Genomic DNA, 16,275 nt, shown 5'->3' on the forward strand with positions numbered 1-16,275 from the left:
CATAGTGACGCCAAGGACGCATCTCTCCCAGAAGACTCCACCTTCATCTGAAATCATTCTGGTAGTGTATCCATAAAGTTTTCTTGGTAAAAATTGGAAGTGGTTTACCACTGCCTCCTTCCATGCAGGAAATGAGACTCTGCCCTTGACTCTCTCCCAGGCCGCAGCTGCCCAGCATGAGTGAGTTTTGGCTTGTAGCAGATTGCCTTCCACTCGTTAGCCACTGCCAAGCTAAGAATGGAATGGGTAGGCCTTTGCTTGACTCTCCCTTCTGTATTCGAGACTGGTAGAGAACTGGAAACTCTCTAGGTGTGACCCTGAGAGGGGATATTAAAGGTAGGGGAAAGTAATGGGATCTAAAGATATGTGCAGGGATACTGTGGGGCTGGGGAGGAGAGGGAGGGAGGGATATGGGATGGAATACAGTGCTCTGCACAGAATAAGTGCACCATAAACACACATAAAAAATTAAAAAATAAATCCTGAAGCCACTCATGAGGAAAGAATAATTTTACTCATTAAACACACTGACAATTAAGACCGGAATAAGGTGATGGAATTGAGTTGTAATATAAAGGGCAAAGGCCTCTCTTTAGTTAGTACTCATAATTTCTATGAAAAGTGCAAATACCTCAAACTATCTTCCAGAATCCAGGTACTGCATAAACTACCCTGAACATATCTCATGTAATCAACTCTCACACGTGAAAATATTTACTTTTTAGTCTTAAATTCCTTCTAACTTCGCTTTATCATCTGAAGTGAATGTGTGTTTTTCTAAGTGGTCTGTTTTAGAATATAATGTTCTAGAGAGCTCCCGTCTCATACTGGGACTCACAGTTTAAGAGGGAGGGAGAGCATGTGTCGGCCCCATTTTGCAGGTGAGGAAGCTGAGGCCCTTGGGGTGACTTGACTGAGGTAGCCCAACAGATCATAGCAGAGCTGGTATTAGAGTTTGGGTCTTCTAGCTCCTTGTATCATGCCCTTAAAGCTCCAGGTAAAACTCCAGTTAGCCAATCAGTCAGTCATATTTATTGAGCATGTACTGTGTGCAGAGCACTGTACTAAGCACTTGAAGGACTACAGTGTAACAGTAAACAGATATATTCCCTGCCTACGATGAGCTTACGGTCTAGAGGACGAGCATTACCAATCAGTCCATCGGTAGTATTTCTTGAGTGCCTACTGTGTGCAGAGCTCTGCACTAAGCACTTAGGAGAGTATGATATAATTGATGGGCATCATCTCTGCCTTCAGAGAACTTAAAATCTAGTAGTAGAGACAGGCACTAAAATAAATTACAGAGAGGAGAGAGTAATAGAATATATAATACATGTATACACACTAAGGGTGGTTTAGGTTCTTAAGTCTTTGGTGGTGAGGATGTGGCATTTTGTGGGAAGATAAGAAAATCAATAGGAAAGGCCCCCTGAGTGAGATGGGATTTCAGAAGGGCTTGGGATATGGAGAGAGCAGTGGTCTACTGGATGTGAAGGGAAAGGGAGAATGGCAGGAGGAAAACAAGAGATGAGATTAACTGGGGAGGTTAGCTTGAGAAAAATGAAAAGTTCAAGCTGGGGTGTAGTGGGAGGAAAGAATGGATAGTAGGAGGGAGAAATCTGATGCAGTGCATTATAGTCAATGGTTTGGAGTTTCTGCTTGATGCGGAGAGAAATGGGTGACCATTTTAAATTTTTGAGGAATGGAGTGACATGTGCGAAATGATATTTTAGAAATGGGATCCAGGCAGCCAAATGTGGACTGGAGAGAAAAAAGACAGGAAACAGGGAAGCCAGTAAAGAGTCTTGCAGGGTTACAATAATTGTGGTATTAAGTATTTAATATATGCCAGGCACTGGGGTAGAAACAAGTTTATCAGGTTGGACAGAGTCCCTGTCCCACATGGGGCTCACAGTCTCAATCCACATTTTTTAAGCACAGATGTATCCATCCCAGGGCTTAGTACAGTGCCTGGCATGTAGTAAGTGTTTAACAAATACCATAACTATTATTATTGTTTACCCCAGGCCACATGACAAGCAAGCGGCAGAGCTGGGATTAGAACCCATGACCTTCTGACTTCCAAGCCCATGCTCTCTCCGCTAGGCCATGCTGCTTAGTGCCTGGATCAGCAAGGTGACCATCTTGAGGGAGAGGAAGGGATAAATTCTCGAAGTATACTGGGGGAAAAATCAATAGGATTTGGCAACAAGCTGAATATGGGGATTGAAAGAGAGGGAGTAGCCACAGATAATCGACTGTATGGGCCAAGTGCTTGCTTTGTGCAGAGCATTGGGCTGAGTGCTTAGGAGTACAGTAAAGCAGAGTTGACGCACTTGGTCCCTGCCCATGAGGAATTGTGTGACCTTGAACAAGTCATTTAACTTATTTGAGTCTCAGTTACATCATCTGTAAAAATGGGGAATAAGAAGATGAGTCCTTTGTGGGACAGGGACTATAACCAACCCGATTTTATTGTGTCTACCCCAGTACTTAGTACAGTGCCTGGCACAGAGTAAGTGCTTAACAATACCATTTTTAAAAAAATGAAGACCTTAAAAACAGATAAGATTGAAGAAGGCAACAAAAGAAAACATTTTACATTTTACGTGTTTCAATAAATAGAATTTCCAGTCTAAAATTGGATTTGCCACCTAACTTAACTGAGTGAACTAAATGTAGGCAAATGTGATGTGGAAAAATCTAAGAATAAAGTGACTATTTATGGTTTGCCTATATTTAGTAAAGGCTGCCCAGGTCCAAAATGGTGTTTCGCAATGTGTGTGGTTTCTTTGCCTCACAAGCATAAAGGGAAGTAAAAAGTATAGTCATTGTGCTGCACTGCAAATCAATCAGCCAATGGTATTTATTAAGTGCTAACTGCATGCAGAGCACTGTACTAAGTGCTAGGGAAAGCTCAATACAACAGAGTTGGTAGATGAGATCCCTGACCACAAGGAGCTTACAGTCTACAGGGGACCTTACGGTCACTAAACTCCGAAGACCATTTCAAAAGGGCTGTGAGGCAGTAGCCAAGGAGTGATTGACCCAGATTTGGAGTATGGTGAAAGAGTCTTTCTTCCAAAATAGGTGAAGACTTCAAGATTTCAGGACTTCAGGGAAGCAGCATGGCCTAGTAGAGAGAGCACGGGCCTGGTAATAAGAAGGACCTGGGTTCTAATCCAGGCTCTGCCATTTGTCTGCTATGTAACCTTAGGCAAGTCACTTCACTTCTCTGGGCCTCAGTTCCCTCAACTGTAAAATGGGGATTAAAACTATAAGCCCTATGTGGGACAGGGACTGTGTCCAACCCATTTATCTTGTTTCCATCCCAGAGCTTAGAACAGTGCCTGGAACACAGTAAGTACTTTATAAATGCCATTATTAAGCTCACTGTGGGCAGGGAATCTGTCAACTTATTGTTGTATTGTACTCTCCCAAGTACTTAGTACAGTGCCCTCCATAAAGTAAGAACTCAATAAACACTATTGACTGTTTGATTGATTGATTGAGTGATTGGCACTGAAGCCCAGAGTGTAAATCGGGTCCATGGTTACCCAATGTTCCAGTGGCAGGGCTGGAGCAAAGGCCTTGACCACTAAACTCCCTGCCTCCCATGGCCACCCTAGCCAAAGGGCAAGAAGGCAGATTTCTTGGGACCTGCTACCCTCGGGAAATCACTCTGACTGCATCAATCCATTGCTCCTTTCCTCACTCATCTATTCCACTAATAATAATAATGATTGTATTTGTTAAGCACTTATTATGAGACAGGCACTGTACTAAGCGCTGGGGTGGGTACAAGCAAATCAAGTTGGACCCAGTCCTTGTCCCATGTGGGGCTCACAGTCTCAATCCCCATTTTACAGATGTGGGAACTGAGGCCTGGAGAAGTGAAGTGACTTGACACACCAGGCAAGTGGAGGAAGCAGGATTAGAACTCATGACCTTCTGATTCCCAGGCCTGTGCTCTAGTCAATGTGCCGTGCTGCTTCTCATTGAATCTGTACCCTTTAATTATTTGATATGCACCTACCACTGAAGTCCTGGAGGTAGGAACTATAGGGTAGAATTGAGTTGCATTTCTCTAGAAGCCCTTATACCTCACCTACCTGCAGTTGGATTCAGCATTATACCAACAAAGAATGGGCTTGAGTTTTTAATACTTTTGATTGGGCAGTTTTTCTTTGAAAAACAGGGGTTTGTGAATATAAACTTGCAAATATAAATTAAGAAATCAAAAGGGAAGTCGGTTTTCTTCTGTGGGGTGGTGAGTACATCTTTAGTCAGATTATGAAGGTGTGAATTTGGTCTTTATATTCATAAATCAAAAGAAGTCAAAGAGGAGAAAACCACGCAGAGTGCTCTAAGATGACTTGTTTTGAAAGTTCCGCCAATGTTTTCACATTGTCTTAAGCAGTTTGTTTTTCATATGTTTCCAGTCAGTTGGAATGATTCAGCTTGTATTTCAAATTTCACAAAAAGCCAGATTCAAAAAAAGGAATTCTACCTTATTGTTTAATTGTGGTAACATAAAAGAAAAATGTCTTTGTGTCCAAAATGACCTTTGGTCTCCACGCCCTCTTTATTTTTCTTAAAAATGAGATTTATTAAAGAGCTGAATAGATAATCCTCTTGCAAAAGAGCATGGAGAACCACTTCCCTAATGTGGTATCACATCTTCCCACTCTATTAATAGTTTAATATTGAATGGTTTTAACTAAATTTCATTATTCTTTTTCAATCCGATGTTGAACGTTCACAGAGTATCCATTGATAAGTAGGCACTTATAAATGGATTGAAATTTTTAATCAGTCACAGAAATAGATCCTATCAATGGACAAAGCCCTACAAAAATAAATGTTTCTTCTCTTTCTACAGTGAGCATAAAGGGAACATAGTTCAAGATGTGCAATGTTTTCATTGTATTTCCAAGTATTTGCCTACACATTTTCCACAGATATTTTCACCCTTCCCCCAGGACCTCTGCCTCATATGTTTAAGTTTGAAGTCCTTTCTGACCAGGGGAGAAAAATCCGAAGGGCTGCTTTTTGGCAGAACTGTAGAAATAAAGCAGATTCTAAATATTTAACTTTTGCAGATAACCAGCATCACAGGAAACTGCCCCCCTGTCATTAAGTCACCTAATAAGGCAAGATTTCTATTACAGTTTACGCAAAGGCAATTCTGTTTTCTATCTTCACGTATGCAATATGTTTCTGTTTTTTGTTTTGCTTTGGGGAGAGAAGAGCCTGCCTGCTTGCTGGACAATAAGCAAAGCTACAGCCCGATTTAGGCTTCTCCGAAGACGCTGAGGGTTCTGAAAACCGATCTGAGATGTTTTAGATTAAAATCTGCATTTGGTCACGCACTATTCTGTGTCAGATGCATCGGCCACGATGTAATTAAAGAAAGGTCCCCTGAGCTTTTTCAAGTGGTGAGATTGCACCCACTGGCCAATGCTGGGATAATTATAGAAATTAGAGGTGCTGCTGATTTGAAACCTGGTGCAGGTGTCCCAGTAGAAACGACCATCAGGAATAATAGTAGTGGCGGTATTTGTTAAGCGCTTACCATGTGCTAGGCACTGCAGTAAGCACTGCGGTGGACTCAAGCAAATACCATATGGGGCTCACGGTCTCAATTCCCGTTTCACAGATGAGGGAACTGAGGTCCACAGAAGCAAAGTGACTTACCCAGAGTCACACTGCAGACAAATGACAGAGCTGGGATTAGAACCCATGACCTTCTAACTCCCAGGCCTGTGCTTGAATCCACTGCTTCTGTCAGTGAAACCCTGTCCTTCTACCTAACACTCCTGTAAAGATGCATGTGCCCCCACTCTAGATTTTCAGTTCTTTACATCTATTTCCATTTCCCCTTCCCCTTCCCCTATTACTTCTCCAAACCTGCATGGGTCATTTCGGCCAATAGACAAAAAAAAAAAAAAAAAAAAGCCCACCTGAGAGTCTAGTTAGCTACATCTCTTTGGTACATTGTTAGGGAAAAAAAGTGTTTAAGAAGACATGCTGAGGGTTTTCATTGCAGATGTGAGTATCCCTACTTAATAATGCCATTAAATAATGATTGAGGGTTCAGTAGTGCCTGCTCTGCAGAAGGAGCCCGGAGACACTTAATTCTTCCAGAACACATGTTTTCACTATGTGCTTTGGAAAGAATACACTGGCAGAATCAGGAGATGTCCCTTTTGCCAACACGCATCTCTTGGGTTATTTCCCAGTGTGGAGCTAGAAGAAATCATTTTGTGCATTTTCACCAGACATGGGGTGAGTTCAAAGTGAGTTTTCCTTCATACGCGACAACCCAGCGTTGAAGAAAATCTGATGTAAATTGTCCTAAGGTCAGATTGTGCCCCTAACGCTTGGGCATCAGCCTTCTCTCTGATCTCCCATCCTCGTGTCTCTCCCCACTTCAATCCATACTTCATGCTGCTGCCCGGATTGTCTTTGTCCAGAAACGCTCTGGGCATGTTACTCCCCTCCTCAAAAATCTCCAGTGGCTACCAGTCAATCTGCGCATCAGGCAGAAACTCCTCACCCTCTGCTTCAAGGCTCTCCATCACCTCGCCCCCTCCTACCTCACCTCCCTTCTCTCCTTCTACAGCCCAGCCTGCACCCTCCGCTCTTCTGCCGCTAATCTCCTCACCGTGCCTCGTTCTCACCTGTCCCGCCATCGACCCCCGGCCCACGTCATCCCCCGGGCCTGGAATGCCCTCCATCTGCCCATCCACCAAGCTAGCTCTCTTCCTCCCTTCAAGGCCCTACTGAGAGTTCACCTCCTCCAGGAGGCCTTCCCAGACTGAGCCCCTTCCTTCCTCTCCGCCTCGTGCCCCTCTCCATCCCCCCCATCTTACCTCCTTCCCTTCCCCACAGCACCGATATATATGTATATATGTTTGTACATATTTATTACTCTATTTATTTTACTTGTACATATCTATTCTATTTATTTTATTTTGTTAGTATGTTTGGTTTTGTTCTCTGTCTCCCCCTTCTATACTGGGAGCCCACTGTTGGGTAGGGACTGTCTCTATATGTTGCCAACTTGCGCTTACTACAGTGTTCTGCACACAGTAAGCGCTCAATAAATACGATTGATTGATTACCCATCTCACAAGTCATTCATTCATTCAATGGTATTTATTGAGCTCTTGCTGTGTGCAGAGCACTGTATTAAATGCTTGGAAAGCACAATGCCTGCTGATGGTGACAGGAGTGGGTGGCTGAGCACAACTCTCTGAAGTACAAGAAAAACAATTCAAGCTCATGCCTGTCTCCTCATCCTAAACAGAACACACTTAACTGCTGGAAGAGAATCTATCAATTGATTGATTGAATGTCTTCCACATGCACAACACTCTACTAAACGCTTAGAAACATTCCCTAGAGGTGGAAGACACAATCCCTGACCTCAAGAATCTTACAATCCAATGGGGGAAAGAGACACCCAAATATTTATGTTTTTGTTTGTTGTTGTAGTGTACTCTCCCAAGTGCTTAGTACAGTGCTTTGAACACAGTAAGAACTCAGTAAATACGATGGAATGAATGAATGGATAAGAGGAAGAAGTGATTAAAGAGAGTTCATAATTAAACATGTACCAAAATGCAATGGGAAGATGTGAGCACAAGCATGCAAAAGGGCTGAAATGATAGTTGGAAGGAAGCAACCTTGTAGGCCAGGATTGTGAGTACAAAATTGTTGTGTTTTACTCTCCCAACCACTTAGTATAGTGCTCTGCACACAGTGAGCACTCAGTGAATACCACTGATGGACTGAGAGAAGAAACACTAATTGGGAGAAGCTTCCTGGCAGAGGTGGGATTTCAGAAGGGTTTTGAACAGAAGGAGAGCTGAGATCTGGTAAGCTTTGTCCATAGTACGGTTTTTGAAAAAATAGGGCAGAGATAGATATTCGTTTACATTTCTGACCTTTATTTTGTGTATATGTGTGTGTGTGTGTGTGTGTGTGTGTGTTTGTGATGTGTAGTAAGAGATGTAGAATGCACAATCTGAGGACGTTTACAAGTCATTAAAAAAAATGATGGTGTTTGTTAAATGCTTACTATGTTCCAGGCACGGTAATAATAATAATGATAATTATGGCACTTGTTAAGCGCTTACTATGTATCAGGCACTGTCCTAAGTGGCATTAGAGTGGATACAAGTTAATCAAGTTGGACACAATCCCTGTCCCCATGGGGCTCACAGTTTCAATCCCCATTTTACAGATGAGGTAACTGAGTCACAGAGAAGTGAAGTGACTTGTCCAAGGTCACAAAGCAGACAAATGGCGGAGCCAGGACTAGAACCCATGACCTTCCAACTCCCCGGCCCAGGCTCTATCCAATATGCCATGATAATACTTTATTATGCCAATGAAGCAAATGACGGGAAGCAGGCTGTTTTCCAGATGATACTTACTTATATAGGTCCTTCCTGTCACTGATAATTTGTATATATTAGTTTTCTGCATAGCCCACGGAAGATGATTACAGAAACTAACCTCTATCATTGGCTACTCTTTGTATCATTGCGATATCTTTTGCTTGTTAATTTTTTCTCCAGGTTTCTTTAAATGTCTGTAATTTTTTTCTGCTCCTGCTAACAGGTCAGAGCACATCAACTTTTAATAAAATAAATCACTGAAGCCAAGCAAAGATATAGACTTAGAAACAGGAAGGAAGGAAGGCAGGAAAACTGGAGTAGGAAAACGAAAGGAAAGTTAAAAGTCTGGAACAGAAACGAAGATGAGACAGGGAAAGGAATGTGAAAAAAGAATTTGAGAAATGTCTATATCATAATGATAATGTTAAGGTGTCCTATCCCCAAGTTTATTTCAAATAGTTCTTCTCGTTAATTAAGATTGTGTTATCTCTATTTTCACCTCTGCTTAGGTTTTGTTTTCACACTTCCCAGAAGCATTTGTTGCGTATCTCTTAAGTCTGTAAATATCCCTAATGCCTTGTCTGACACTATGACCACACCAGTCCCGTTCCTTCTACTGAGCTTTTTCAATGCTCTTTGTTCCTAATTCCAAAATGCCACCATTTTGAAAGGAGGATAAGTATAGTTCCCTTATGTTCCAAATTATTCACTAGTTTGCCATTTACCAAACTAGGTGACCCATTATAGGTGAATTTTAGCCTGTCAAACATGCCCAGTTTGATACTCCCAGGTCCTGCTACTTCCTGTAAATGTAGGGATTCAAATGAAATGACATGGAAAGTTGATCCTTGGATAATTGGATCAAGTGATTCAGTACTTGTTCTTCCTCCTTACACTGTGAGCTCCATGCGGGACATGGACTATGCTTGACTTGATGGTCCCGTATCTTGCGGCTTGGCACATAGTAAGCACTTTAACAAATACAGCTATTATTATTGTTATTTTCATTATCAAGCAGCAAGGCCTAGTGGAAAGAGCATGGGCTGGGGAGTCAGAGGACCTGGGTTCTAATCCTAGCTCTGCCAATTGCTCTGTCAATTGCTTTGGGTCAGTCACTTCACTTCCCTGTGCCTCAGTTTCCTCAACTGTAAATTGGGGATTCAATATCCGTTCTCCCTCCTATTTAATGCTGTAAGCCCCCATGCGGGACAGGGACTGTCTAACCTAATAAACTTGAACCTACCCCAGTGCTTAGAACAGTGTTTGACACATAATCAGTGCTTAACAAATACCATAAAACAAATAGCAAATCAGACTACAAGACAAATAAATCATGTTCTCCCCAAGAAGAGGCTTTCTTGCCCAAGGATTTGTACAACCATTTAATGATTATTATGGTATTAGAAGGGGGAGACAGAGAATAAATGCTATGGGACTGCTATGGGTCATACACCTGACTGCCGTATGATCTTGGGTAAGTCACTTCACTTCTCTGGATCTCAGCTCCCTCATCTGTAAAATGGGGATTAAGACTGTGAGCCCTGTGTGGAACAGGGATTGTGTCCAACCTGTCTACATTGCATCTACCCTTGAAGCAGAGTGGCTCAGTGGAAAGAGCATGGGCTTGGGAGTCAGAGGTCATGGGTTCAAATCCCAGCCCCACCAATTGTCAGCTGTGTGACTTTGGGCAAGTCATTTCACTTCTCTGGGCCTCAATTACCTCATCTGTAAAATGGGGATTAAGACACTTTGAGCCCTCAAGGGACAACCTGATCACCTTGTATCCTCCCCAGTGCTTAGAACAGTGCTTTGCACATAGTAAGCACTTAACAAATGCCATCATTATCACCAGAGTGCTTAGAACAATGCTTGACACAAAGTAAGTGCTTAACAAATACCATCTATTTATTTTGTTAATGATGTGCATATAGCTTTAATTCTATTTGTTCTGACGATTTTGACACCTGTCTGCATGTTTTGTTTTGTTGTCTGTCTCCCCCTTCTAGACTGTGAGCCCGTTGTTGGGTAGGGACCATCTCTATATGTTGCTGACTTGTACTTCCCAAGCACTTAGTACAGTGTTCTGCACACAGTAAGTGCTCAATAAATACAATTGAATGAATGAATGAATCAATATCTGTAATTGATTTATTTATATGAATGCCTGTCTCCCACTAGAGACTGTAAGTGCCATGTGGGCAGGGAATGTGTCTGTTTGTTATATTGTACACTCCCAAGTGCTTAGTACAGTGCCTTGCCCACAGTAAGTGCTCAATAAATAGGATTTAATGAATGAATTTGATTTCAGAAGACAGTAGTAGGGATGAGGAAGGAAAGAGGAGGATCAGTCAAAAAGGAAATAAAGATGGCTGCCACACATGCGCAGAGGAAGCATGGTGGAGGCAGCAGCGACTCTGCCCATGTGTAGCAGTCCCTTGATGTGGGCTTTGGATTGGGCACCATCTTGAATAGGTCAAGAGGTGTATACTTTGAAGGGATCAGGAAGCACACTGCTGAGGGCCGCCCTGTTGACCTGTCGACCTTCTCACCACCTAAAGTCACCTCAGCATTTGGCCGCTTATCATTCTCTGAGCTTTACTCTGTCCAGGATTTTACAGTGCTCCCTTGGGAGCTGATGAAGGAGAAGCTACCACACTCTGCCCTCTCTTTTATTCCCTGCTGCTTCTGGAAAGAATCATTCATTAAGCAACTTCTGCCCAGGCTACCATTTGCTCTGAAGCACCTGAGAAGGTAGCAGTAGGAGAGTGCAGTACAACTGAGGTGCTAATTGCAGAATTGATAGAAATGAATGTCCTCTCCCGTTCCCCTAGCGTTGACCCCAAAACGTCTCACGCTCCATCTGTAGTGAACCCAAATAGGAGGCGGGAGGATAGCATAAAGGTGGAAAAGGTGGGTGCAGTTTCTACTCCTCAATTAAATCTTGGGGACACACTCCTTCATGGATGCAAGAAAACTCATCCCCCCCGTTTTTGCAGGAGACAGGATGGGGCTCGATGTTTATAACCCAATTTTACCTAACATGAAAAAAATAACTAAAATGTACAATATTTCTAATGGCTGACTCCCCGTCTAGACTCTAAGCTTGTTGTGGGCAGGGAACATGTCTGTCAACTCTGTTGTATTGTACTCTTCCCAGCACTTAATACAGTGCTCTGCACACAGTAAGTGCTCAATAAATATGTTGAATGAATGAATGAACGCTCTGCACATACTAAGGGTTCAATAAAGACCAACAAAAGAAATCTGAATCCAAAAGCATCCTTTTAAAAGACTCTAGCATTCATTTTGTACAACTCTACAATGAGGAAAGTATTCACTCTAGTTTGTAATCCAGCCTCACCAAAACAGATGAAGCACACATTCCCTCTTCCTGGGGAAAAAAAAAAATAATTTCTTAATTTAAGACTAATCTTGGAATGCTTTATTTCCAAATCCATTTCTTTGAACAGTTACCAAGTTAAGAACAAAACAAAACAAAACAAAAACAAAAAACAGGGTGAAAGGAAATGTTTCTTCCTTTGATAGCTAAGGCTTCAGTGATAAAAAAACAAAGAAAAACCCAAACAAAATGCCTCCCTAAACTCCTCTCCAGACCATCTGTAACAGGGATGGGTGATTCCTTGGTTTTAAGCACTGACTTTAGGAATCACACCCAATATTATGCATCTTCCAAAAATGATAGCTCTTTGAATTATAAATGACAAGAATGAAGTTAGACTGATATTTGTCAGTTTTACCATCTAAGGGGTGCTCCATGACAATTAATCTGGAACATAGATGCAGAGAATTTTATTAAATATTTAATTAACATTGTAAATTGCAATGCTCTATATCTGAAAATGTTAATAATAATAATGATAGTATTTGCTAAGTGCTTACTATGTGCTAGGCACTTTACTAAGCACAGAGGTAGATACAAGCAAATCAGGTTGAACACATTCCCTGTCCCATGTGGGGCTCACACTCTCAATCTCCATTTTTCAGCTGAAACAACTGAGGCACAGAGAAGTGAAGTGACTTGCCCAAGGTCACACAACAGACAAGTGGCGGAGCTGGGATTAGAACCCCCTAACCTTCTGACTCCCAGGCCTGTGTTCTATCCACTACACCACGCTGCTTCTTTGCATACAGGTAAGATTCATTTAACTCACCAGAAATTGTGAAGTAATGTAGCTTAATTTATACAGCATGAGCTTGGGAGCAGAGGACCTGGGTTCTAATCCTGGCTCTGCCCCTTGTCTACTGTTTGACCTTTGGCAAGTCACTTTGCTTTACTGGGCCACAGTTACCTCCAGTGGAAAATGTGGATTAAGACTGTGAGCTCTATGTGGGACAGGGACTGTTTGCAACCAATTACCTTGCATATGCCCCAATGCTTAGTACAGTACCAGACATGTAGTATTTAACAAATACTAAAATTATGATTATAACCCACTTGCTTATGCTTACAGCAGGAAGTAAAAAAAGTGGCAAGACACACCTCTGTGGTTGCATAAAGTGCACGCAGTAGTTTCTGAATATAAGTAAACTGTTTTGGGCTGGTTTTAATGAAAATGAAAGATAATGGATGAAACACAACTATTTCAAATACAATGCAATTTTCATGTGACAAAAAGTCACAAAACTTGGGGAAAATTTAACTTTTCGCAAAAATTAAACAACTCGGGTGAAAGTAAGAAAATACTTTTTGACTTACACCTTTTCACTTGGTTAAACTGAGTTGGATCCAACTGGGTAAATTGCTCAAAATCAGAAGTAGTAGTGAGCTAGTAATTGTATTTATTGTGCCCTTAATGATGGCAATGCATTCTACTGAATGCTTTGGAAAGTGCAACAGAAGTGAAACACATGTTCCCTGCTTAAAATCTAATGATGGAAGTTACCCATCTGTCATTTATTCTCTATAGCAATACAGCAACACAACACAACACAACACAAAACAGTCATCATAAATTTGGTCTAATAACTTGGTCTAAAAACTTTCGAGCCCAATAGGATGTTAGCCACTTATCAGTCAATACTATTTCCTGAGTGTTTCCTGGGTGCAAAGCACTTTACCAAGCACTTGGTAGTGTAGAGAAGCAGTGTGGGTCCATGAAAAGAGCATGGGCTTGGGAGCCAGAGGTCATGGGTTCAAATCCCAGCTCCACCAATTGTCAGCTGTGTGACTTTGGGCAAGTCACTTAACTTCTCTGAGTCTCAGTTACCCCATCTGTAAAATGGGGATTAAGACTGTGTGCCCCACGTGGGACAACCTGATCACCTTGTATCCTCCCAAGAACTTAGAACAGTGCTTTGCACATAGTAAGCGCTTAACAAATGCCATCATTATTATTACAACAGAATTAGTAATCAATCAATCAGCCAATGGTATTTACTGAGTGCTTACTATGTGCAGAGCACTGCACTAACCTCTTGGGAGAGTACAGTACAGTAGTGATGGTAGACATGATCTCTGCTAAAGAGAAGCCTATAGCCTAGAGAGGGTGATGGACATTAAAAGGAATTACAGATAGGATAAATGGGAAAGTAAGGATCTGTACATAAGTGTTGTGGGATTGGGGTGGGGTGACTATCAAGTGATTAAGCAGTACAGACACAAGTGCGTGGGTGACACTGAAGGGAAGGCAAATTATTTGGGAAATGAGTCAGGGAAACCCTCTTCGAGGAGATGTGAAGCATTTCAAAGGTGGAGAGAGTAGCTGTCTGTTGGACAAGAAGGGGGAAGGAATTCTAGACCAGAGGGAGGACGTGTAAACTGGGGTGAGGTAGGAAAAGAGCAAGGATAAGTATCGGGGAGAGTGAGCTTAAAGCACTCACTCACTGGTTTCAGTTTATTGTAGAAAGGAATGGGTAATCACCAGGAGTTTTTGAGAAGTAGGCAGAAAACATATAATGATGCTTTAGAAAAATTATCCAGGCAACAGGGTGAAGTGTAGACTGGAGAACAGAGATAATAATAATAATGATGGTATTTGTTAAGCACTTACTATGTGCAAAGCACTGTTCTAAGCTCTGAGGAGGTTACAAGGTGATCAGGTTGCCCCACAGGGGGCTCCCAGTTTTAATCCCCATTTTACAGATGAGGTAAGTGAGGCACAGAGAAGTTAACTGACTTTCCCAAAGTCACACAGCTGACAGTTGGCGGAGCCAGGATTTGAACCCATGATGTCTGACTCCAAAGCCCATGCTCTTTTCACTGAGCCATGCTGCTGAGAAGTAGTGAGTTCCACAAAGAAGCTGAAATGGGATTTGACAAATGTTTGGACCAGTGTGGTAGGAGTTTGGATGGAGAGGAAGGGGCAGATACTGGAGATGTTATGAAGAAAGAACTGGCAGGATTCAGTGACTGATTCAATATGCAATATGGTTGAAAGAGAGAGGTAGTCAATGAAAATGCCAAGGTTGTAGGCTTGAGAGACGGGGAACATGGTGGTGGTTTCAACAGTGATAGGAAAGTTAGATGGGGAGAGGAATTAGGAGGGAATGTGAGGGGTTCAGTCTTGTAAATGTTGAGTCACCAGTGGGACATCTGGGAAGTGGCCTGGAGGTTGAAGGAGGCATGAGATTGCAAAAGAGTGAAGGCAGGTCTACTGAGGCAGATTTGGTTGCCTTAGAAAGAAGCAGTGTGGCCTAGTGGAAAGAGGATGGCCCTCTGTGTCAGAGGAGCTTTGTTCTAAACCCAGCTCTACCACCTGCCTGCTGTGTGAACTTGATCAAATCACTTAACTTCTCTGTGCCTCAGTTTCCATACCTGTAAAATGAAGATTAAATATTCTCCCTCCTACATAGACTGTGTGGGACAGGGACTGTGTCTAACCCGATTGTCTTGTATGTATCCCAGTGGCTAGTTCAATACTTGGCCCATAGCAAGCACTTAAATTATACTATTGTTATATTATAATATCTTTTTTATTATTATCATTGTTCTCTGCATAGTGGCAAAGATGAAGCCATGAGAGTGGATGGGCTCCTCAAGGAAGTAATAATTTTGATAATAATATTTGTTAAGCACTTACTCAGTGCCAAGCACTGTTTCAAGTGCAGAAGTAGGTACAAGTCAGTCAGGTAGGATACAGTCCCTGCCCGACATGGAGTTTACACTCTAAATCCCCATTTTGACAGATGAGGTAACTGAGGCCTAGAGTAATAAAGTGACTTGCCCAAGGTCACCCAGTAGACATGTGAAGGAGCCAGAATTAGAACCCAGTTCTTTCTGGCTCCAAGGCCTATGGTTTATCCACTAAGCCACACAAGTGAGGATATTGAGAATAAAAGGGTACTCAGAACTGACCCTTAAGGACACCCATAGTTAGGAAGAAACTGAAGAGTAACTAGAAAGGTAAGAGGAGAACCAGGAGAGGACTTTGTCAGAAAAACCAAAGGTAGGTAGTGTTTCCAAGAGAAAAGTGTGGTCCACAGCATCAAGGAAGTCGAGGAGGATTAGGGAAGAGTAGAGTCCATTACACTCCTTTCAGGGTTGCCCCTGGAGAGTTTCCAGTACTCTACCAGCCTCGACTATAGGAGGGATAGTCAAGCAGAGGCCTATCCATTCCATTCCTAGCCTGGGCAGAGGCTAGTGAGTGGAAGGCAATCTGCTACAAGTCAAAACTCATCTGTGCCCAGCAGCAGCAGCATGAAAAAGAGTCAAGGGCAGAGACTCAAGTTGACTGCATGGAAGGAGGCAATGGTAAACCACTTCTGGATTTTTACCAAGAAAACTCTATGGATCCACTACCAGAACGATTGCAGGTGAAGGTGGTGTGTTCTGAGAGAGATGTGTCCAAGTTGTCGCTAGGTGTCGGAGATGACTCGACAGCATAAGTCAAGAGAAGAGTCCATTAAA

At 42.3% G+C, this 16,275-nt stretch overlaps 1 protein-coding gene and 1 non-coding gene across 3 annotated transcripts in view; one reads left to right on the forward strand and one right to left on the reverse strand.

The window, feature by feature from the left end:
* Positions 1–16,275, reverse strand: part of SMOC2 (SPARC related modular calcium binding 2) — a 242,329-nt gene that overhangs the window by 100,817 nt on the left and 125,237 nt on the right. The window lies entirely within an intron of this gene.
* LOC119924730 lies at positions 15,898–16,035 on the forward strand. The gene has a single exon (XR_005449426.1). It is a non-coding gene; the product is annotated as a small nucleolar RNA SNORA7 (small nucleolar RNA).

The sequence above is a fragment of the Tachyglossus aculeatus genome, chromosome 2 (assembly GCF_015852505.1).
Source record: "Tachyglossus aculeatus isolate mTacAcu1 chromosome 2, mTacAcu1.pri, whole genome shotgun sequence".
Taxonomy (NCBI): domain Eukaryota; kingdom Metazoa; phylum Chordata; class Mammalia; order Monotremata; family Tachyglossidae; genus Tachyglossus; species Tachyglossus aculeatus.